Raw genomic sequence first — 23,344 nt, forward strand, 5'->3', positions numbered from 1 at the left:
GGGGGGGGGGGGTGGGGGGGGGGGGGGGTGGGGGGGGGGGGGGGTGGGGGGGGGGGGGGGTGGGGGGGGGGGGGGGTGGGGGGGGGGGGGGGTGGGGGGGGGGGGGGGTGGGGGGGGGGGGGGGTGGGGGGGGGGGGGGGTGGGGGGGGGGGGGGGTGGGGGGGGGGGGGGGTGGGGGGGGGGGGGGGTGGGGGGGGGGGGGGGTGGGGGGGGGGGGGGGTGGGGGGGGGGGGGGGTGGGGGGGGGGGGGGGTGGGGGGGGGGGGGGGTGGGGGGGGGGGGGGGTGGGGGGGGGGGGGGGTGGGGGGGGGGGGGGGTGGGGGGGGGGGGGGGTGGGGGGGGGGGGGGGTGGGGGGGGGGGGGGGTGGGGGGGGGGGGGGGTGGGGGGGGGGGGGGGTGGGGGGGGGGGGGGGTGGGGGGGGGGGGGGGTGGGGGGGGGGGGGGGTGGGGGGGGGGGGGGGTGGGGGGGGGGGGGGGTGGGGGGGGGGGGGGGTGGGGGGGGGGGGGGGTGGGGGGGGGGGGGGGTGGGGGGGGGGGGGGGTGGGGGGGGGGGGGGGTGGGGGGGGGGGGGGGTGGGGGGGGGGGGGGGTGGGGGGGGGGGGGGGTGGGGGGGGGGGGGGGTGGGGGGGGGGGGGGGTGGGGGGGGGGGGGGGTGGGGGGGGGGGGGGGTGGGGGGGGGGGGGGGTGGGGGGGGGGGGGGGTGGGGGGGGGGGGGGGTGGGGGGGGGGGGGGGTGGGGGGGGGGGGGGGTGGGGGGGGGGGGGGGTGGGGGGGGGGGGGGGTGGGGGGGGGGGGGGGTGGGGGGGGGGGGGGGTGGGGGGGGGGGGGGGTGGGGGGGGGGGGGGGTGGGGGGGGGGGGGGGTGGGGGGGGGGGGGGGTGGGGGGGGGGGGGGGTGGGGGGGGGGGGGGGTGGGGGGGGGGGGGGGTGGGGGGGGGGGGGGGTGGGGGGGGGGGGGGGTGGGGGGGGGGGGGGGTGGGGGGGGGGGGGGGTGGGGGGGGGGGGGGGTGGGGGGGGGGGGGGGTGGGGGGGGGGGGGGGTGGGGGGGGGGGGGGGTGGGGGGGGGGGGGGGTGGGGGGGGGGGGGGGTGGGGGGGGGGGGGGGTGGGGGGGGGGGGGGGTGGGGGGGGGGGGGGGTGGGGGGGGGGGGGGGTGGGGGGGGGGGGGGGTGGGGGGGGGGGGGGGTGGGGGGGGGGGGGGGTGGGGGGGGGGGGGGGTGGGGGGGGGGGGGGGTGGGGGGGGGGGGGGGTGGGGGGGGGGGGGGGTGGGGGGGGGGGGGGGTGGGGGGGGGGGGGGGTGGGGGGGGGGGGGGGTGGGGGGGGGGGGGGGTGGGGGGGGGGGGGGGTGGGGGGGGGGGGGGGTGGGGGGGGGGGGGGGTGGGGGGGGGGGGGGGTGGGGGGGGGGGGGGGTGGGGGGGGGGGGGGGTGGGGGGGGGGGGGGGTGGGGGGGGGGGGGGGTGGGGGGGGGGGGGGGTGGGGGGGGGGGGGGGTGGGGGGGGGGGGGGGTGGGGGGGGGGGGGGGTGGGGGGGGGGGGGGGTGGGGGGGGGGGGGGGTGGGGGGGGGGGGGGGTGGGGGGGGGGGGGGGTGGGGGGGGGGGGGGGTGGGGGGGGGGGGGGGTGGGGGGGGGGGGGGGTGGGGGGGGGGGGGGGTGGGGGGGGGGGGGGGTGGGGGGGGGGGGGGGTGGGGGGGGGGGGGGGTGGGGGGGGGGGGGGGTGGGGGGGGGGGGGGGTGGGGGGGGGGGGGGGTGGGGGGGGGGGGGGGTGGGGGGGGGGGGGGGTGGGGGGGGGGGGGGGTGGGGGGGGGGGGGGGTGGGGGGGGGGGGGGGTGGGGGGGGGGGGGGGTGGGGGGGGGGGGGGGTGGGGGGGGGGGGGGGTGGGGGGGGGGGGGGGTGGGGGGGGGGGGGGGTGGGGGGGGGGGGGGGTGGGGGGGGGGGGGGGTGGGGGGGGGGGGGGGTGGGGGGGGGGGGGGGTGGGGGGGGGGGGGGGTGGGGGGGGGGGGGGGTGGGGGGGGGGGGGGGTGGGGGGGGGGGGGGGTGGGGGGGGGGGGGGGTGGGGGGGGGGGGGGGTGGGGGGGGGGGGGGGTGGGGGGGGGGGGGGGTGGGGGGGGGGGGGGGTGGGGGGGGGGGGGGGTGGGGGGGGGGGGGGGTGGGGGGGGGGGGGGGTGGGGGGGGGGGGGGGTGGGGGGGGGGGGGGGTGGGGGGGGGGGGGGGTGGGGGGGGGGGGGGGTGGGGGGGGGGGGGGGTGGGGGGGGGGGGGGGTGGGGGGGGGGGGGGGTGGGGGGGGGGGGGGGTGGGGGGGGGGGGGGGTGGGGGGGGGGGGGGGTGGGGGGGGGGGGGGGTGGGGGGGGGGGGGGGTGGGGGGGGGGGGGGGTGGGGGGGGGGGGGGGTGGGGGGGGGGGGGGGTGGGGGGGGGGGGGGGTGGGGGGGGGGGGGGGTGGGGGGGGGGGGGGGTGGGGGGGGGGGGGGGTGGGGGGGGGGGGGGGTGGGGGGGGGGGGGGGTGGGGGGGGGGGGGGGTGGGGGGGGGGGGGGGTGGGGGGGGGGGGGGGTGGGGGGGGGGGGGGGTGGGGGGGGGGGGGGGTGGGGGGGGGGGGGGGTGGGGGGGGGGGGGGGTGGGGGGGGGGGGGGGTGGGGGGGGGGGGGGGTGGGGGGGGGGGGGGGTGGGGGGGGGGGGGGGTGGGGGGGGGGGGGGGTGGGGGGGGGGGGGGGTGGGGGGGGGGGGGGGTGGGGGGGGGGGGGGGTGGGGGGGGGGGGGGGTGGGGGGGGGGGGGGGTGGGGGGGGGGGGGGGTGGGGGGGGGGGGGGGTGGGGGGGGGGGGGGGTGGGGGGGGGGGGGGGTGGGGGGGGGGGGGGGTGGGGGGGGGGGGGGGTGGGGGGGGGGGGGGGTGGGGGGGGGGGGGGGTGGGGGGGGGGGGGGGTGGGGGGGGGGGGGGGTGGGGGGGGGGGGGGGTGGGGGGGGGGGGGGGTGGGGGGGGGGGGGGGTGGGGGGGGGGGGGGGTGGGGGGGGGGGGGGGTGGGGGGGGGGGGGGGTGGGGGGGGGGGGGGGTGGGGGGGGGGGGGGGTGGGGGGGGGGGGGGGTGGGGGGGGGGGGGGGTGGGGGGGGGGGGGGGTGGGGGGGGGGGGGGGTGGGGGGGGGGGGGGGTGGGGGGGGGGGGGGGTGGGGGGGGGGGGGGGTGGGGGGGGGGGGGGGTGGGGGGGGGGGGGGGTGGGGGGGGGGGGGGGTGGGGGGGGGGGGGGGTGGGGGGGGGGGGGGGTGGGGGGGGGGGGGGGTGGGGGGGGGGGGGGGTGGGGGGGGGGGGGGGTGGGGGGGGGGGGGGGTGGGGGGGGGGGGGGGTGGGGGGGGGGGGGGGTGGGGGGGGGGGGGGGTGGGGGGGGGGGGGGGTGGGGGGGGGGGGGGGTGGGGGGGGGGGGGGGTGGGGGGGGGGGGGGGTGGGGGGGGGGGGGGGTGGGGGGGGGGGGGGGTGGGGGGGGGGGGGGGTGGGGGGGGGGGGGGGTGGGGGGGGGGGGGGGTGGGGGGGGGGGGGGGTGGGGGGGGGGGGGGGTGGGGGGGGGGGGGGGTGGGGGGGGGGGGGGGTGGGGGGGGGGGGGGGTGGGGGGGGGGGGGGGTGGGGGGGGGGGGGGGTGGGGGGGGGGGGGGGTGGGGGGGGGGGGGGGTGGGGGGGGGGGGGGGTGGGGGGGGGGGGGGGTGGGGGGGGGGGGGGGTGGGGGGGGGGGGGGGTGGGGGGGGGGGGGGGTGGGGGGGGGGGGGGGTGGGGGGGGGGGGGGGTGGGGGGGGGGGGGGGTGGGGGGGGGGGGGGGTGGGGGGGGGGGGGGGTGGGGGGGGGGGGGGGTGGGGGGGGGGGGGGGTGGGGGGGGGGGGGGGTGGGGGGGGGGGGGGGTGGGGGGGGGGGGGGGTGGGGGGGGGGGGGGGTGGGGGGGGGGGGGGGTGGGGGGGGGGGGGGGTGGGGGGGGGGGGGGGTGGGGGGGGGGGGGGGTGGGGGGGGGGGGGGGTGGGGGGGGGGGGGGGTGGGGGGGGGGGGGGGTGGGGGGGGGGGGGGGTGGGGGGGGGGGGGGGTGGGGGGGGGGGGGGGTGGGGGGGGGGGGGGGTGGGGGGGGGGGGGGGTGGGGGGGGGGGGGGGTGGGGGGGGGGGGGGGTGGGGGGGGGGGGGGGTGGGGGGGGGGGGGGGTGGGGGGGGGGGGGGGTGGGGGGGGGGGGGGGTGGGGGGGGGGGGGGGTGGGGGGGGGGGGGGGTGGGGGGGGGGGGGGGTGGGGGGGGGGGGGGGTGGGGGGGGGGGGGGGTGGGGGGGGGGGGGGGTGGGGGGGGGGGGGGGTGGGGGGGGGGGGGGGTGGGGGGGGGGGGGGGTGGGGGGGGGGGGGGGTGGGGGGGGGGGGGGGTGGGGGGGGGGGGGGGTGGGGGGGGGGGGGGGTGGGGGGGGGGGGGGGTGGGGGGGGGGGGGGGTGGGGGGGGGGGGGGGTGGGGGGGGGGGGGGGTGGGGGGGGGGGGGGGTGGGGGGGGGGGGGGGTGGGGGGGGGGGGGGGTGGGGGGGGGGGGGGGTGGGGGGGGGGGGGGGTGGGGGGGGGGGGGGGTGGGGGGGGGGGGGGGTGGGGGGGGGGGGGGGTGGGGGGGGGGGGGGGTGGGGGGGGGGGGGGGTGGGGGGGGGGGGGGGTGGGGGGGGGGGGGGGTGGGGGGGGGGGGGGGTGGGGGGGGGGGGGGGTGGGGGGGGGGGGGGGTGGGGGGGGGGGGGGGTGGGGGGGGGGGGGGGTGGGGGGGGGGGGGGGTGGGGGGGGGGGGGGGTGGGGGGGGGGGGGGGTGGGGGGGGGGGGGGGTGGGGGGGGGGGGGGGTGGGGGGGGGGGGGGGTGGGGGGGGGGGGGGGTGGGGGGGGGGGGGGGTGGGGGGGGGGGGGGGTGGGGGGGGGGGGGGGTGGGGGGGGGGGGGGGTGGGGGGGGGGGGGGGTGGGGGGGGGGGGGGGTGGGGGGGGGGGGGGGTGGGGGGGGGGGGGGGTGGGGGGGGGGGGGGGTGGGGGGGGGGGGGGGTGGGGGGGGGGGGGGGTGGGGGGGGGGGGGGGTGGGGGGGGGGGGGGGTGGGGGGGGGGGGGGGTGGGGGGGGGGGGGGGTGGGGGGGGGGGGGGGTGGGGGGGGGGGGGGGTGGGGGGGGGGGGGGGTGGGGGGGGGGGGGGGTGGGGGGGGGGGGGGGTGGGGGGGGGGGGGGGTGGGGGGGGGGGGGGGTGGGGGGGGGGGGGGGTGGGGGGGGGGGGGGGTGGGGGGGGGGGGGGGTGGGGGGGGGGGGGGGTGGGGGGGGGGGGGGGTGGGGGGGGGGGGGGGTGGGGGGGGGGGGGGGTGGGGGGGGGGGGGGGTGGGGGGGGGGGGGGGTGGGGGGGGGGGGGGGTGGGGGGGGGGGGGGGTGGGGGGGGGGGGGGGTGGGGGGGGGGGGGGGTGGGGGGGGGGGGGGGTGGGGGGGGGGGGGGGTGGGGGGGGGGGGGGGTGGGGGGGGGGGGGGGTGGGGGGGGGGGGGGGTGGGGGGGGGGGGGGGTGGGGGGGGGGGGGGGTGGGGGGGGGGGGGGGTGGGGGGGGGGGGGGGTGGGGGGGGGGGGGGGTGGGGGGGGGGGGGGGTGGGGGGGGGGGGGGGTGGGGGGGGGGGGGGGTGGGGGGGGGGGGGGGTGGGGGGGGGGGGGGGTGGGGGGGGGGGGGGGTGGGGGGGGGGGGGGGTGGGGGGGGGGGGGGGTGGGGGGGGGGGGGGGTGGGGGGGGGGGGGGGTGGGGGGGGGGGGGGGTGGGGGGGGGGGGGGGTGGGGGGGGGGGGGGGTGGGGGGGGGGGGGGGTGGGGGGGGGGGGGGGTGGGGGGGGGGGGGGGTGGGGGGGGGGGGGGGTGGGGGGGGGGGGGGGTGGGGGGGGGGGGGGGTGGGGGGGGGGGGGGGTGGGGGGGGGGGGGGGTGGGGGGGGGGGGGGGTGGGGGGGGGGGGGGGTGGGGGGGGGGGGGGGTGGGGGGGGGGGGGGGTGGGGGGGGGGGGGGGTGGGGGGGGGGGGGGGTGGGGGGGGGGGGGGGTGGGGGGGGGGGGGGGTGGGGGGGGGGGGGGGTGGGGGGGGGGGGGGGTGGGGGGGGGGGGGGGTGGGGGGGGGGGGGGGTGGGGGGGGGGGGGGGTGGGGGGGGGGGGGGGTGGGGGGGGGGGGGGGTGGGGGGGGGGGGGGGTGGGGGGGGGGGGGGGTGGGGGGGGGGGGGGGTGGGGGGGGGGGGGGGTGGGGGGGGGGGGGGGTGGGGGGGGGGGGGGGTGGGGGGGGGGGGGGGTGGGGGGGGGGGGGGGTGGGGGGGGGGGGGGGTGGGGGGGGGGGGGGGTGGGGGGGGGGGGGGGTGGGGGGGGGGGGGGGTGGGGGGGGGGGGGGGTGGGGGGGGGGGGGGGTGGGGGGGGGGGGGGGTGGGGGGGGGGGGGGGTGGGGGGGGGGGGGGGTGGGGGGGGGGGGGGGTGGGGGGGGGGGGGGGTGGGGGGGGGGGGGGGTGGGGGGGGGGGGGGGTGGGGGGGGGGGGGGGTGGGGGGGGGGGGGGGTGGGGGGGGGGGGGGGTGGGGGGGGGGGGGGGTGGGGGGGGGGGGGGGTGGGGGGGGGGGGGGGTGGGGGGGGGGGGGGGTGGGGGGGGGGGGGGGTGGGGGGGGGGGGGGGTGGGGGGGGGGGGGGGTGGGGGGGGGGGGGGGTGGGGGGGGGGGGGGGTGGGGGGGGGGGGGGGTGGGGGGGGGGGGGGGTGGGGGGGGGGGGGGGTGGGGGGGGGGGGGGGTGGGGGGGGGGGGGGGTGGGGGGGGGGGGGGGTGGGGGGGGGGGGGGGTGGGGGGGGGGGGGGGTGGGGGGGGGGGGGGGTGGGGGGGGGGGGGGGTGGGGGGGGGGGGGGGTGGGGGGGGGGGGGGGTGGGGGGGGGGGGGGGTGGGGGGGGGGGGGGGTGGGGGGGGGGGGGGGTGGGGGGGGGGGGGGGTGGGGGGGGGGGGGGGTGGGGGGGGGGGGGGGTGGGGGGGGGGGGGGGTGGGGGGGGGGGGGGGTGGGGGGGGGGGGGGGTGGGGGGGGGGGGGGGTGGGGGGGGGGGGGGGTGGGGGGGGGGGGGGGTGGGGGGGGGGGGGGGTGGGGGGGGGGGGGGGTGGGGGGGGGGGGGGGTGGGGGGGGGGGGGGGTGGGGGGGGGGGGGGGTGGGGGGGGGGGGGGGTGGGGGGGGGGGGGGGTGGGGGGGGGGGGGGGTGGGGGGGGGGGGGGGTGGGGGGGGGGGGGGGTGGGGGGGGGGGGGGGTGGGGGGGGGGGGGGGTGGGGGGGGGGGGGGGTGGGGGGGGGGGGGGGTGGGGGGGGGGGGGGGTGGGGGGGGGGGGGGGTGGGGGGGGGGGGGGGTGGGGGGGGGGGGGGGTGGGGGGGGGGGGGGGTGGGGGGGGGGGGGGGTGGGGGGGGGGGGGGGTGGGGGGGGGGGGGGGTGGGGGGGGGGGGGGGTGGGGGGGGGGGGGGGTGGGGGGGGGGGGGGGTGGGGGGGGGGGGGGGTGGGGGGGGGGGGGGGTGGGGGGGGGGGGGGGTGGGGGGGGGGGGGGGTGGGGGGGGGGGGGGGTGGGGGGGGGGGGGGGTGGGGGGGGGGGGGGGTGGGGGGGGGGGGGGGTGGGGGGGGGGGGGGGTGGGGGGGGGGGGGGGTGGGGGGGGGGGGGGGTGGGGGGGGGGGGGGGTGGGGGGGGGGGGGGGTGGGGGGGGGGGGGGGTGGGGGGGGGGGGGGGTGGGGGGGGGGGGGGGTGGGGGGGGGGGGGGGTGGGGGGGGGGGGGGGTGGGGGGGGGGGGGGGTGGGGGGGGGGGGGGGTGGGGGGGGGGGGGGGTGGGGGGGGGGGGGGGTGGGGGGGGGGGGGGGTGGGGGGGGGGGGGGGTGGGGGGGGGGGGGGGTGGGGGGGGGGGGGGGTGGGGGGGGGGGGGGGTGGGGGGGGGGGGGGGTGGGGGGGGGGGGGGGTGGGGGGGGGGGGGGGTGGGGGGGGGGGGGGGTGGGGGGGGGGGGGGGTGGGGGGGGGGGGGGGTGGGGGGGGGGGGGGGTGGGGGGGGGGGGGGGTGGGGGGGGGGGGGGGTGGGGGGGGGGGGGGGTGGGGGGGGGGGGGGGTGGGGGGGGGGGGGGGTGGGGGGGGGGGGGGGTGGGGGGGGGGGGGGGTGGGGGGGGGGGGGGGTGGGGGGGGGGGGGGGTGGGGGGGGGGGGGGGTGGGGGGGGGGGGGGGTGGGGGGGGGGGGGGGTGGGGGGGGGGGGGGGTGGGGGGGGGGGGGGGTGGGGGGGGGGGGGGGTGGGGGGGGGGGGGGGTGGGGGGGGGGGGGGGTGGGGGGGGGGGGGGGTGGGGGGGGGGGGGGGTGGGGGGGGGGGGGGGTGGGGGGGGGGGGGGGTGGGGGGGGGGGGGGGTGGGGGGGGGGGGGGGTGGGGGGGGGGGGGGGTGGGGGGGGGGGGGGGTGGGGGGGGGGGGGGGTGGGGGGGGGGGGGGGTGGGGGGGGGGGGGGGTGGGGGGGGGGGGGGGTGGGGGGGGGGGGGGGTGGGGGGGGGGGGGGGTGGGGGGGGGGGGGGGTGGGGGGGGGGGGGGGTGGGGGGGGGGGGGGGTGGGGGGGGGGGGGGGTGGGGGGGGGGGGGGGTGGGGGGGGGGGGGGGTGGGGGGGGGGGGGGGTGGGGGGGGGGGGGGGTGGGGGGGGGGGGGGGTGGGGGGGGGGGGGGGTGGGGGGGGGGGGGGGTGGGGGGGGGGGGGGGTGGGGGGGGGGGGGGGTGGGGGGGGGGGGGGGTGGGGGGGGGGGGGGGTGGGGGGGGGGGGGGGTGGGGGGGGGGGGGGGTGGGGGGGGGGGGGGGTGGGGGGGGGGGGGGGTGGGGGGGGGGGGGGGTGGGGGGGGGGGGGGGTGGGGGGGGGGGGGGGTGGGGGGGGGGGGGGGTGGGGGGGGGGGGGGGTGGGGGGGGGGGGGGGTGGGGGGGGGGGGGGGTGGGGGGGGGGGGGGGTGGGGGGGGGGGGGGGTGGGGGGGGGGGGGGGTGGGGGGGGGGGGGGGTGGGGGGGGGGGGGGGTGGGGGGGGGGGGGGGTGGGGGGGGGGGGGGGTGGGGGGGGGGGGGGGTGGGGGGGGGGGGGGGTGGGGGGGGGGGGGGGTGGGGGGGGGGGGGGGTGGGGGGGGGGGGGGGTGGGGGGGGGGGGGGGTGGGGGGGGGGGGGGGTGGGGGGGGGGGGGGGTGGGGGGGGGGGGGGGTGGGGGGGGGGGGGGGTGGGGGGGGGGGGGGGTGGGGGGGGGGGGGGGTGGGGGGGGGGGGGGGTGGGGGGGGGGGGGGGTGGGGGGGGGGGGGGGTGGGGGGGGGGGGGGGTGGGGGGGGGGGGGGGTGGGGGGGGGGGGGGGTGGGGGGGGGGGGGGGTGGGGGGGGGGGGGGGTGGGGGGGGGGGGGGGTGGGGGGGGGGGGGGGTGGGGGGGGGGGGGGGTGGGGGGGGGGGGGGGTGGGGGGGGGGGGGGGTGGGGGGGGGGGGGGGTGGGGGGGGGGGGGGGTGGGGGGGGGGGGGGGTGGGGGGGGGGGGGGGTGGGGGGGGGGGGGGGTGGGGGGGGGGGGGGGTGGGGGGGGGGGGGGGTGGGGGGGGGGGGGGGTGGGGGGGGGGGGGGGTGGGGGGGGGGGGGGGTGGGGGGGGGGGGGGGTGGGGGGGGGGGGGGGTGGGGGGGGGGGGGGGTGGGGGGGGGGGGGGGTGGGGGGGGGGGGGGGTGGGGGGGGGGGGGGGTGGGGGGGGGGGGGGGTGGGGGGGGGGGGGGGTGGGGGGGGGGGGGGGTGGGGGGGGGGGGGGGTGGGGGGGGGGGGGGGTGGGGGGGGGGGGGGGTGGGGGGGGGGGGGGGTGGGGGGGGGGGGGGGTGGGGGGGGGGGGGGGTGGGGGGGGGGGGGGGTGGGGGGGGGGGGGGGTGGGGGGGGGGGGGGGTGGGGGGGGGGGGGGGTGGGGGGGGGGGGGGGTGGGGGGGGGGGGGGGTGGGGGGGGGGGGGGGTGGGGGGGGGGGGGGGTGGGGGGGGGGGGGGGTGGGGGGGGGGGGGGGTGGGGGGGGGGGGGGGTGGGGGGGGGGGGGGGTGGGGGGGGGGGGGGGTGGGGGGGGGGGGGGGTGGGGGGGGGGGGGGGTGGGGGGGGGGGGGGGTGGGGGGGGGGGGGGGTGGGGGGGGGGGGGGGTGGGGGGGGGGGGGGGTGGGGGGGGGGGGGGGTGGGGGGGGGGGGGGGTGGGGGGGGGGGGGGGTGGGGGGGGGGGGGGGTGGGGGGGGGGGGGGGTGGGGGGGGGGGGGGGTGGGGGGGGGGGGGGGTGGGGGGGGGGGGGGGTGGGGGGGGGGGGGGGTGGGGGGGGGGGGGGGTGGGGGGGGGGGGGGGTGGGGGGGGGGGGGGGTGGGGGGGGGGGGGGGTGGGGGGGGGGGGGGGTGGGGGGGGGGGGGGGTGGGGGGGGGGGGGGGTGGGGGGGGGGGGGGGTGGGGGGGGGGGGGGGTGGGGGGGGGGGGGGGTGGGGGGGGGGGGGGGTGGGGGGGGGGGGGGGTGGGGGGGGGGGGGGGTGGGGGGGGGGGGGGGTGGGGGGGGGGGGGGGTGGGGGGGGGGGGGGGTGGGGGGGGGGGGGGGTGGGGGGGGGGGGGGGTGGGGGGGGGGGGGGGTGGGGGGGGGGGGGGGTGGGGGGGGGGGGGGGTGGGGGGGGGGGGGGGTGGGGGGGGGGGGGGGTGGGGGGGGGGGGGGGTGGGGGGGGGGGGGGGTGGGGGGGGGGGGGGGTGGGGGGGGGGGGGGGTGGGGGGGGGGGGGGGTGGGGGGGGGGGGGGGTGGGGGGGGGGGGGGGTGGGGGGGGGGGGGGGTGGGGGGGGGGGGGGGTGGGGGGGGGGGGGGGTGGGGGGGGGGGGGGGTGGGGGGGGGGGGGGGTGGGGGGGGGGGGGGGTGGGGGGGGGGGGGGGTGGGGGGGGGGGGGGGTGGGGGGGGGGGGGGGTGGGGGGGGGGGGGGGTGGGGGGGGGGGGGGGTGGGGGGGGGGGGGGGTGGGGGGGGGGGGGGGTGGGGGGGGGGGGGGGTGGGGGGGGGGGGGGGTGGGGGGGGGGGGGGGTGGGGGGGGGGGGGGGTGGGGGGGGGGGGGGGTGGGGGGGGGGGGGGGTGGGGGGGGGGGGGGGTGGGGGGGGGGGGGGGTGGGGGGGGGGGGGGGTGGGGGGGGGGGGGGGTGGGGGGGGGGGGGGGTGGGGGGGGGGGGGGGTGGGGGGGGGGGGGGGTGGGGGGGGGGGGGGGTGGGGGGGGGGGGGGGTGGGGGGGGGGGGGGGTGGGGGGGGGGGGGGGTGGGGGGGGGGGGGGGTGGGGGGGGGGGGGGGTGGGGGGGGGGGGGGGTGGGGGGGGGGGGGGGTGGGGGGGGGGGGGGGTGGGGGGGGGGGGGGGTGGGGGGGGGGGGGGGTGGGGGGGGGGGGGGGTGGGGGGGGGGGGGGGTGGGGGGGGGGGGGGGTGGGGGGGGGGGGGGGTGGGGGGGGGGGGGGGTGGGGGGGGGGGGGGGTGGGGGGGGGGGGGGGTGGGGGGGGGGGGGGGTGGGGGGGGGGGGGGGTGGGGGGGGGGGGGGGTGGGGGGGGGGGGGGGTGGGGGGGGGGGGGGGTGGGGGGGGGGGGGGGTGGGGGGGGGGGGGGGTGGGGGGGGGGGGGGGTGGGGGGGGGGGGGGGTGGGGGGGGGGGGGGGTGGGGGGGGGGGGGGGTGGGGGGGGGGGGGGGTGGGGGGGGGGGGGGGTGGGGGGGGGGGGGGGTGGGGGGGGGGGGGGGTGGGGGGGGGGGGGGGTGGGGGGGGGGGGGGGTGGGGGGGGGGGGGGGTGGGGGGGGGGGGGGGTGGGGGGGGGGGGGGGTGGGGGGGGGGGGGGGTGGGGGGGGGGGGGGGTGGGGGGGGGGGGGGGTGGGGGGGGGGGGGGGTGGGGGGGGGGGGGGGTGGGGGGGGGGGGGGGTGGGGGGGGGGGGGGGTGGGGGGGGGGGGGGGTGGGGGGGGGGGGGGGTGGGGGGGGGGGGGGGTGGGGGGGGGGGGGGGTGGGGGGGGGGGGGGGTGGGGGGGGGGGGGGGTGGGGGGGGGGGGGGGTGGGGGGGGGGGGGGGTGGGGGGGGGGGGGGGTGGGGGGGGGGGGGGGTGGGGGGGGGGGGGGGTGGGGGGGGGGGGGGGTGGGGGGGGGGGGGGGTGGGGGGGGGGGGGGGTGGGGGGGGGGGGGGGTGGGGGGGGGGGGGGGTGGGGGGGGGGGGGGGTGGGGGGGGGGGGGGGTGGGGGGGGGGGGGGGTGGGGGGGGGGGGGGGTGGGGGGGGGGGGGGGTGGGGGGGGGGGGGGGTGGGGGGGGGGGGGGGTGGGGGGGGGGGGGGGTGGGGGGGGGGGGGGGTGGGGGGGGGGGGGGGTGGGGGGGGGGGGGGGTGGGGGGGGGGGGGGGTGGGGGGGGGGGGGGGTGGGGGGGGGGGGGGGTGGGGGGGGGGGGGGGTGGGGGGGGGGGGGGGTGGGGGGGGGGGGGGGTGGGGGGGGGGGGGGGTGGGGGGGGGGGGGGGTGGGGGGGGGGGGGGGTGGGGGGGGGGGGGGGTGGGGGGGGGGGGGGGTGGGGGGGGGGGGGGGTGGGGGGGGGGGGGGGTGGGGGGGGGGGGGGGTGGGGGGGGGGGGGGGTGGGGGGGGGGGGGGGTGGGGGGGGGGGGGGGTGGGGGGGGGGGGGGGTGGGGGGGGGGGGGGGTGGGGGGGGGGGGGGGTGGGGGGGGGGGGGGGTGGGGGGGGGGGGGGGTGGGGGGGGGGGGGGGTGGGGGGGGGGGGGGGTGGGGGGGGGGGGGGGTGGGGGGGGGGGGGGGTGGGGGGGGGGGGGGGTGGGGGGGGGGGGGGGTGGGGGGGGGGGGGGGTGGGGGGGGGGGGGGGTGGGGGGGGGGGGGGGTGGGGGGGGGGGGGGGTGGGGGGGGGGGGGGGTGGGGGGGGGGGGGGGTGGGGGGGGGGGGGGGTGGGGGGGGGGGGGGGTGGGGGGGGGGGGGGGTGGGGGGGGGGGGGGGTGGGGGGGGGGGGGGGTGGGGGGGGGGGGGGGTGGGGGGGGGGGGGGGTGGGGGGGGGGGGGGGTGGGGGGGGGGGGGGGTGGGGGGGGGGGGGGGTGGGGGGGGGGGGGGGTGGGGGGGGGGGGGGGTGGGGGGGGGGGGGGGTGGGGGGGGGGGGGGGTGGGGGGGGGGGGGGGTGGGGGGGGGGGGGGGTGGGGGGGGGGGGGGGTGGGGGGGGGGGGGGGTGGGGGGGGGGGGGGGTGGGGGGGGGGGGGGGTGGGGGGGGGGGGGGGTGGGGGGGGGGGGGGGTGGGGGGGGGGGGGGGTGGGGGGGGGGGGGGGTGGGGGGGGGGGGGGGTGGGGGGGGGGGGGGGTGGGGGGGGGGGGGGGTGGGGGGGGGGGGGGGTGGGGGGGGGGGGGGGTGGGGGGGGGGGGGGGTGGGGGGGGGGGGGGGTGGGGGGGGGGGGGGGTGGGGGGGGGGGGGGGTGGGGGGGGGGGGGGGTGGGGGGGGGGGGGGGTGGGGGGGGGGGGGGGTGGGGGGGGGGGGGGGTGGGGGGGGGGGGGGGTGGGGGGGGGGGGGGGTGGGGGGGGGGGGGGGTGGGGGGGGGGGGGGGTGGGGGGGGGGGGGGGTGGGGGGGGGGGGGGGTGGGGGGGGGGGGGGGTGGGGGGGGGGGGGGGTGGGGGGGGGGGGGGGTGGGGGGGGGGGGGGGTGGGGGGGGGGGGGGGTGGGGGGGGGGGGGGGTGGGGGGGGGGGGGGGTGGGGGGGGGGGGGGGTGGGGGGGGGGGGGGGTGGGGGGGGGGGGGGGTGGGGGGGGGGGGGGGTGGGGGGGGGGGGGGGTGGGGGGGGGGGGGGGTGGGGGGGGGGGGGGGTGGGGGGGGGGGGGGGTGGGGGGGGGGGGGGGTGGGGGGGGGGGGGGGTGGGGGGGGGGGGGGGTGGGGGGGGGGGGGGGTGGGGGGGGGGGGGGGTGGGGGGGGGGGGGGGTGGGGGGGGGGGGGGGTGGGGGGGGGGGGGGGTGGGGGGGGGGGGGGGTGGGGGGGGGGGGGGGTGGGGGGGGGGGGGGGTGGGGGGGGGGGGGGGTGGGGGGGGGGGGGGGTGGGGGGGGGGGGGGGTGGGGGGGGGGGGGGGTGGGGGGGGGGGGGGGTGGGGGGGGGGGGGGGTGGGGGGGGGGGGGGGTGGGGGGGGGGGGGGGTGGGGGGGGGGGGGGGTGGGGGGGGGGGGGGGTGGGGGGGGGGGGGGGTGGGGGGGGGGGGGGGTGGGGGGGGGGGGGGGTGGGGGGGGGGGGGGGTGGGGGGGGGGGGGGGTGGGGGGGGGGGGGGGTGGGGGGGGGGGGGGGTGGGGGGGGGGGGGGGTGGGGGGGGGGGGGGGTGGGGGGGGGGGGGGGTGGGGGGGGGGGGGGGTGGGGGGGGGGGGGGGTGGGGGGGGGGGGGGGTGGGGGGGGGGGGGGGTGGGGGGGGGGGGGGGTGGGGGGGGGGGGGGGTGGGGGGGGGGGGGGGTGGGGGGGGGGGGGGGTGGGGGGGGGGGGGGGTGGGGGGGGGGGGGGGTGGGGGGGGGGGGGGGTGGGGGGGGGGGGGGGTGGGGGGGGGGGGGGGTGGGGGGGGGGGGGGGTGGGGGGGGGGGGGGGTGGGGGGGGGGGGGGGTGGGGGGGGGGGGGGGTGGGGGGGGGGGGGGGTGGGGGGGGGGGGGGGTGGGGGGGGGGGGGGGTGGGGGGGGGGGGGGGTGGGGGGGGGGGGGGGTGGGGGGGGGGGGGGGTGGGGGGGGGGGGGGGTGGGGGGGGGGGGGGGTGGGGGGGGGGGGGGGTGGGGGGGGGGGGGGGTGGGGGGGGGGGGGGGTGGGGGGGGGGGGGGGTGGGGGGGGGGGGGGGTGGGGGGGGGGGGGGGTGGGGGGGGGGGGGGGTGGGGGGGGGGGGGGGTGGGGGGGGGGGGGGGTGGGGGGGGGGGGGGGTGGGGGGGGGGGGGGGTGGGGGGGGGGGGGGGTGGGGGGGGGGGGGGGTGGGGGGGGGGGGGGGTGGGGGGGGGGGGGGGTGGGGGGGGGGGGGGGTGGGGGGGGGGGGGGGTGGGGGGGGGGGGGGGTGGGGGGGGGGGGGGGTGGGGGGGGGGGGGGGTGGGGGGGGGGGGGGGTGGGGGGGGGGGGGGGTGGGGGGGGGGGGGGGTGGGGGGGGGGGGGGGTGGGGGGGGGGGGGGGTGGGGGGGGGGGGGGGTGGGGGGGGGGGGGGGTGGGGGGGGGGGGGGGTGGGGGGGGGGGGGGGTGGGGGGGGGGGGGGGTGGGGGGGGGGGGGGGTGGGGGGGGGGGGGGGTGGGGGGGGGGGGGGGTGGGGGGGGGGGGGGGTGGGGGGGGGGGGGGGTGGGGGGGGGGGGGGGTGGGGGGGGGGGGGGGTGGGGGGGGGGGGGGGTGGGGGGGGGGGGGGGTGGGGGGGGGGGGGGGTGGGGGGGGGGGGGGGTGGGGGGGGGGGGGGGTGGGGGGGGGGGGGGGTGGGGGGGGGGGGGGGTGGGGGGGGGGGGGGGTGGGGGGGGGGGGGGGTGGGGGGGGGGGGGGGTGGGGGGGGGGGGGGGTGGGGGGGGGGGGGGGTGGGGGGGGGGGGGGGTGGGGGGGGGGGGGGGTGGGGGGGGGGGGGGGTGGGGGGGGGGGGGGGTGGGGGGGGGGGGGGGTGGGGGGGGGGGGGGGTGGGGGGGGGGGGGGGTGGGGGGGGGGGGGGGTGGGGGGGGGGGGGGGTGGGGGGGGGGGGGGGTGGGGGGGGGGGGGGGTGGGGGGGGGGGGGGGTGGGGGGGGGGGGGGGTGGGGGGGGGGGGGGGTGGGGGGGGGGGGGGGTGGGGGGGGGGGGGGGTGGGGGGGGGGGGGGGTGGGGGGGGGGGGGGGTGGGGGGGGGGGGGGGTGGGGGGGGGGGGGGGTGGGGGGGGGGGGGGGTGGGGGGGGGGGGGGGTGGGGGGGGGGGGGGGTGGGGGGGGGGGGGGGTGGGGGGGGGGGGGGGTGGGGGGGGGGGGGGGTGGGGGGGGGGGGGGGTGGGGGGGGGGGGGGGTGGGGGGGGGGGGGGGTGGGGGGGGGGGGGGGTGGGGGGGGGGGGGGGTGGGGGGGGGGGGGGGTGGGGGGGGGGGGGGGTGGGGGGGGGGGGGGGTGGGGGGGGGGGGGGGTGGGGGGGGGGGGGGGTGGGGGGGGGGGGGGGTGGGGGGGGGGGGGGGTGGGGGGGGGGGGGGGTGGGGGGGGGGGGGGGTGGGGGGGGGGGGGGGTGGGGGGGGGGGGGGGTGGGGGGGGGGGGGGGTGGGGGGGGGGGGGGGTGGGGGGGGGGGGGGGTGGGGGGGGGGGGGGGTGGGGGGGGGGGGGGGTGGGGGGGGGGGGGGGTGGGGGGGGGGGGGGGTGGGGGGGGGGGGGGGTGGGGGGGGGGGGGGGTGGGGGGGGGGGGGGGTGGGGGGGGGGGGGGGTGGGGGGGGGGGGGGGTGGGGGGGGGGGGGGGTGGGGGGGGGGGGGGGTGGGGGGGGGGGGGGGTGGGGGGGGGGGGGGGTGGGGGGGGGGGGGGGTGGGGGGGGGGGGGGGTGGGGGGGGGGGGGGGTGGGGGGGGGGGGGGGTGGGGGGGGGGGGGGGTGGGGGGGGGGGGGGGTGGGGGGGGGGGGGGGTGGGGGGGGGGGGGGGTGGGGGGGGGGGGGGGTGGGGGGGGGGGGGGGTGGGGGGGGGGGGGGGTGGGGGGGGGGGGGGGTGGGGGGGGGGGGGGGTGGGGGGGGGGGGGGGTGGGGGGGGGGGGGGGTGGGGGGGGGGGGGGGTGGGGGGGGGGGGGGGTGGGGGGGGGGGGGGGTGGGGGGGGGGGGGGGTGGGGGGGGGGGGGGGTGGGGGGGGGGGGGGGTGGGGGGGGGGGGGGGTGGGGGGGGGGGGGGGTGGGGGGGGGGGGGGGTGGGGGGGGGGGGGGGTGGGGGGGGGGGGGGGTGGGGGGGGGGGGGGGTGGGGGGGGGGGGGGGTGGGGGGGGGGGGGGGTGGGGGGGGGGGGGGGTGGGGGGGGGGGGGGGTGGGGGGGGGGGGGGGTGGGGGGGGGGGGGGGTGGGGGGGGGGGGGGGTGGGGGGGGGGGGGGGTGGGGGGGGGGGGGGGTGGGGGGGGGGGGGGGTGGGGGGGGGGGGGGGTGGGGGGGGGGGGGGGTGGGGGGGGGGGGGGGTGGGGGGGGGGGGGGGTGGGGGGGGGGGGGGGTGGGGGGGGGGGGGGGTGGGGGGGGGGGGGGGTGGGGGGGGGGGGGGGTGGGGGGGGGGGGGGGTGGGGGGGGGGGGGGGTGGGGGGGGGGGGGGGTGGGGGGGGGGGGGGGTGGGGGGGGGGGGGGGTGGGGGGGGGGGGGGGTGGGGGGGGGGGGGGGTGGGGGGGGGGGGGGGTGGGGGGGGGGGGGGGTGGGGGGGGGGGGGGGTGGGGGGGGGGGGGGGTGGGGGGGGGGGGGGGTGGGGGGGGGGGGGGGTGGGGGGGGGGGGGGGTGGGGGGGGGGGGGGGTGGGGGGGGGGGGGGGTGGGGGGGGGGGGGGGTGGGGGGGGGGGGGGGTGGGGGGGGGGGGGGGTGGGGGGGGGGGGGGGTGGGGGGGGGGGGGGGTGGGGGGGGGGGGGGGTGGGGGGGGGGGGGGGTGGGGGGGGGGGGGGGTGGGGGGGGGGGGGGGTGGGGGGGGGGGGGGGTGGGGGGGGGGGGGGGTGGGGGGGGGGGGGGGTGGGGGGGGGGGGGGGTGGGGGGGGGGGGGGGTGGGGGGGGGGGGGGGTGGGGGGGGGGGGGGGTGGGGGGGGGGGGGGGTGGGGGGGGGGGGGGGTGGGGGGGGGGGGGGGTGGGGGGGGGGGGGGGTGGGGGGGGGGGGGGGTGGGGGGGGGGGGGGGTGGGGGGGGGGGGGGGTGGGGGGGGGGGGGGGTGGGGGGGGGGGGGGGTGGGGGGGGGGGGGGGTGGGGGGGGGGGGGGGTGGGGGGGGGGGGGGGTGGGGGGGGGGGGGGGTGGGGGGGGGGGGGGGTGGGGGGGGGGGGGGGTGGGGGGGGGGGGGGGTGGGGGGGGGGGGGGGTGGGGGGGGGGGGGGGTGGGGGGGGGGGGGGGTGGGGGGGGGGGGGGGTGGGGGGGGGGGGGGGTGGGGGGGGGGGGGGGTGGGGGGGGGGGGGGGTGGGGGGGGGGGGGGGTGGGGGGGGGGGGGGGTGGGGGGGGGGGGGGGTGGGGGGGGGGGGGGGTGGGGGGGGGGGGGGGTGGGGGGGGGGGGGGGTGGGGGGGGGGGGGGGTGGGGGGGGGGGGGGGTGGGGGGGGGGGGGGGTGGGGGGGGGGGGGGGTGGGGGGGGGGGGGGGTGGGGGGGGGGGGGGGTGGGGGGGGGGGGGGGTGGGGGGGGGGGGGGGTGGGGGGGGGGGGGGGTGGGGGGGGGGGGGGGTGGGGGGGGGGGGGGGTGGGGGGGGGGGGGGGTGGGGGGGGGGGGGGGTGGGGGGGGGGGGGGGTGGGGGGGGGGGGGGGTGGGGGGGGGGGGGGGTGGGGGGGGGGGGGGGTGGGGGGGGGGGGGGGTGGGGGGGGGGGGGGGTGGGGGGGGGGGGGGGTGGGGGGGGGGGGGGGTGGGGGGGGGGGGGGGTGGGGGGGGGGGGGGGTGGGGGGGGGGGGGGGTGGGGGGGGGGGGGGGTGGGGGGGGGGGGGGGTGGGGGGGGGGGGGGGTGGGGGGGGGGGGGGGTGGGGGGGGGGGGGGGTGGGGGGGGGGGGGGGTGGGGGGGGGGGGGGGTGGGGGGGGGGGGGGGTGGGGGGGGGGGGGGGTGGGGGGGGGGGGGGGTGGGGGGGGGGGGGGGTGGGGGGGGGGGGGGGTGGGGGGGGGGGGGGGTGGGGGGGGGGGGGGGTGGGGGGGGGGGGGGGTGGGGGGGGGGGGGGGTGGGGGGGGGGGGGGGTGGGGGGGGGGGGGGGTGGGGGGGGGGGGGGGTGGGGGGGGGGGGGGGTGGGGGGGGGGGGGGGTGGGGGGGGGGGGGGGTGGGGGGGGGGGGGGGTGGGGGGGGGGGGGGGTGGGGGGGGGGGGGGGTGGGGGGGGGGGGGGGTGGGGGGGGGGGGGGGTGGGGGGGGGGGGGGGTGGGGGGGGGGGGGGGTGGGGGGGGGGGGGGGTGGGGGGGGGGGGGGGTGGGGGGGGGGGGGGGTGGGGGGGGGGGGGGGTGGGGGGGGGGGGGGGTGGGGGGGGGGGGGGGTGGGGGGGGGGGGGGGTGGGGGGGGGGGGGGGTGGGGGGGGGGGGGGGTGGGGGGGGGGGGGGGTGGGGGGGGGGGGGGGTGGGGGGGGGGGGGGGTGGGGGGGGGGGGGGGTGGGGGGGGGGGGGGGTGGGGGGGGGGGGGGGTGGGGGGGGGGGGGGGTGGGGGGGGGGGGGGGTGGGGGGGGGGGGGGGTGGGGGGGGGGGGGGGTGGGGGGGGGGGGGGGTGGGGGGGGGGGGGGGTGGGGGGGGGGGGGGGTGGGGGGGGGGGGGGGTGGGGGGGGGGGGGGGTGGGGGGGGGGGGGGGTGGGGGGGGGGGGGGGTGGGGGGGGGGGGGGGTGGGGGGGGGGGGGGGTGGGGGGGGGGGGGGGTGGGGGGGGGGGGGGGTGGGGGGGGGGGGGGGTGGGGGGGGGGGGGGGTGGGGGGGGGGGGGGGTGGGGGGGGGGGGGGGTGGGGGGGGGGGGGGGTGGGGGGGGGGGGGGGTGGGGGGGGGGGGGGGTGGGGGGGGGGGGGGGTGGGGGGGGGGGGGGGTGGGGGGGGGGGGGGGTGGGGGGGGGGGGGGGTGGGGGGGGGGGAATTGTAGTCCATAACATCTGGAGTGCCAAAAGTTCGCCACCACGGGACTAGAGAATGGAAATCACAAAAACATTGCAAGCATGTTTCTGACTATACCAAGATCCATCTACTCCAGCATTCTACTGTATACATCTTTGCCATAGGAAACTCATCAGCAGGAAATGATGTTTTCAACCAGAAGATGGCATATTGTTTCCAAAGAGATAATCAAAGAAAGAAATAGAAAATGATGACACAGAAGGGAACTTTCAAGAAGGAATGAGGAATTTGAATACTCTCACCTCGTAACATAGCTAGAGGTAACTTGAGAATTTACAAACAGAATATTGAAAAAGAATCAATCTGATCCTTTATAAGCCTTTCTGTACTAATTCTTCACCTTTTGTAGGGTTCATTGCAACATAAAATGAAGTGGTATTTATTAAATATTTATGAGTTCAGTTTGGTTGAGAATCCAAATGTTCTGCTGGGTTTTTTTTTCTTTGATCCATCAAGCTAAGCTGGCAGCCTCACATAGACAGGATTTTCCAGAGCAATGGTCAAAACCTGATATAATTCAGAGTCCTAACACTGTCTGAATCTATTTTTCAGTACTGCTATGAGGTACTAATATGAGGCAGTAGTATACAAAACTAGAAACACAAAATGGGCTGTTCAATTCAAATAAACACATGCAATTCAGTTCTTTTGTCCCTTGTGGCCCTATATTTGCCAACACAGGGTTACAGGCTGGGGGATGTTGGTTGTGCACTCACTATTATGCTTGTATTTTTATGGAGATTAGGAGAGGAGTGGAATTGAGCTGGTGGTGAGAGCTGTTCCTACCTACTCCTAAGGCACTTCCCATTGCTAGCATGGCAGGGGGATGTTTTTATGCCTTGAAACCTGTGTTTGGGATGGCACAGCTAATTTGCAAGGCATCAGGATCAAATTAAATTACAGGTTATCATCTCTGAGACTGTAAAAAGACTTGAATAGACCAATGAAGGGAGGACCTTGTTTGTTCATTATCTGAAATCAATATGGTCTGTTCATTATCTGAAATCAATATGGAATGGCTTTGCTGTGCCAATCATTATCAGAAAGAGGGCTGCACCAGACACAAGATGGAAGAGTCTATTCCTTTCCACATGACAATGTGATAAAGTTGATATGCCTTTTGAATAACAACATTTTTTTATTAGGAGGCATTAAGGATGACTGTAAAATAATAATTTATAAAGTTATGTTATTTTGAGACCTGTTACTTATTTAAAGCAAGTAAGTCCCACCCATTTACCACCCTCACACTGACAGCAATCCTAATAGGTCTTCTTGGGAATAAGTCTCATAGGCCGTTTTTTCAGAGCAAAATTGTACCAATGTTAGCATGGGGAATATCCCAGTGCAGCCTGGAATTCTTCACGATCCTCGAAGCTGCACTGGGACTGATTTTGCACTTTCTAAATGCTCCATAGCTTAGCTGGGAGCATACCTGCTGCGGGGCTTCTCACCCTGCTTGTAGTTCCCCACTGCTGCCCGGTTCTTTCCTTCACTCAAGTCAAGGCCGGTGCGGGAAGTCCCAAATGATTCTCCACAAGCCCGGAGCTTTCCCATAAGCACCACTTAAGCACTGGGAGCTCTTCCATAGTCTCTTTCACGCATGTGCGGGTAGCCTCCATTTCCTGTGTTCGGATTGGCTGATTGTGGCACTTTCAACCCCTCCCACTTGTTTAAAATCCGTGTGCTTTTGAGAGAATTGCCACCCTCCCATTCGGGGCACTTTCAAATCCCTCCCCCAGTCTAAAATCCATGTGTATTTGAGAGAATTGCCCCCCTCACATTTGGGGCACTTTCAACACTCCCGTGTCTAAAATCGATGGTTTCCTCCACAGCCGGGGGTTGTGCAGAAACAGCAGGGGCATTACAAACCAGCCTTGCCTTGACTGCCGTGAAGAACCAGGGAGCCGTGCGGAGTAAGAAACAGGGGGGAAAGGACAGCAGCATGTAAGATCCACAGGGGCATTATGACCATGCAAAAACAGCCATGGTATCTGAAGGGACATAATTCCATGAAAGTTTCTTCAAGACTGCAGCTACTATATGTTTCACTTGTTGGATAAACCCATAACTAAGGAGGCTTTTTAAAAAGTTTATTATCAGTAGCAGGCTTTACTTGTGGCACTGTCATTCACACGAGAAAAGTACATCATACAGAAGCACAGCACAGAGGTCTGATACCCCTGAGGAGAGTGGCTAATGTTACAGCCAGGTCCTTTAGATCTGAGGAGAACAAAAAGACCTGAGTGTGACTCTGATTAAAGGCAGCACTACGTGACCATTGTTGTAAGAAGAATGATAAAGTGAGCAATAGGAAATAGTTTTCATGCCAGACCTGAAGAACATTTAAAGTAAGCTTGGTCCCTTTTAGCCCCTTCGAATTTAAGCATATGCTCACGTTTAAGCAACTGCTTAAGTGATTTACTATCACTGATGGATTTATGGACCAGATTAACTTCTTTATTGAATTAGGCCTCTGACTTGTCAAGGCAACAGTGGTGTTCATAGTGTCAAAGATATGCTGTAAAACCTGATTTATGTTGTACAAAAGAAATCACTTTAAAGGGTTAGTTCAAATTGATAATAGAGTTTGAAGTAAACTAGCATACAACTATTTTTTGGTATGCAACTTACCCTTTCCTGATGTTCTATTTTACTAGTTCCATGAATCTATTAGATTGCCTCATGACGGGATATTTTTAAAAACTGAACAACGGGAAGCAATTTAGCAAACTTTCCTCCCAAGAGCTCAAAGGCTGGAATGCAGCTTTCTTTAGGCCTTCAAAAAGAAGGCTTCTACTGAACATTGATGCGAACATTTGGTTCTCACATGGATTTTTAATAGGCCATAAGGTTCCAATTTTAGTCTTCAAAAGGTAAAAAGCATCTTTAAGAAACTCAGAGCTCAGGGAATTTTGCCAAACTATTTTTCTTTTATTACTATTATCTTTTCTTTAAGAAATTACATACTCCCCACAAGAGTTTGACACTGGATTGGATTCATTCAGGTTAACCTGAGACTTTTATTTTCTTCCTGAAATGATCTTTGTGAAACTCAAGAACTCATACATTCTGATTTACAGATGTTGGTAAAAACGTATATCCATCAATTTATCTCTTTTGTCTCTGTAAAATATACACTTCTGTATGATCTAGCAGCCTAACTATGCAATCCTAAGTAGAATTACATTCTTCCAATGCCACTGTAGTCATTGGACTTAAAAGAGTGCAACTCTGTTTAGAACAGCACTAAAAGGTAAGCATTTTAAAGTTCCACTTATACCACTGGGAAAGGTTTAAGGACTTGCTTAATAACCTTACTGAAATTAATGGGAATTCAAAGATCATTCAAAATGTGGTCATAGTGGCTGACCATATTTTCCTGATAACAGATAATAAGGAAAATGGACTTGCCTAATAGCCCAATCCTAAGGGGGGGTGGGGGGGGGATTGCATTGTGGAGTCAGTGTGGGGCTGTGCCAATTCATGTGCCCCGTCCGTCAATGCAAGGGGCACCCCTGCCAGTGGAGGAAACAAAGGCATTAGTGGTGGCTGCCCTTCAGATCCACAGCAGCAAAACCTGGAAGTCTGGGCTGCTGCGAAGCAGTGCAGGCATCTGAATGGATGCTGGTGTGCGGAAGGGTAGGGCTTTTAAGGGGAGTGGAGTCAACATAAGTTGGCTTGTACTCAGGTTTG

The sequence above is a fragment of the Sphaerodactylus townsendi genome, linkage group LG07 (genome assembly GCF_021028975.2).
Source record: "Sphaerodactylus townsendi isolate TG3544 linkage group LG07, MPM_Stown_v2.3, whole genome shotgun sequence".
Classification (NCBI taxonomy): domain Eukaryota; kingdom Metazoa; phylum Chordata; class Lepidosauria; order Squamata; family Sphaerodactylidae; genus Sphaerodactylus; species Sphaerodactylus townsendi.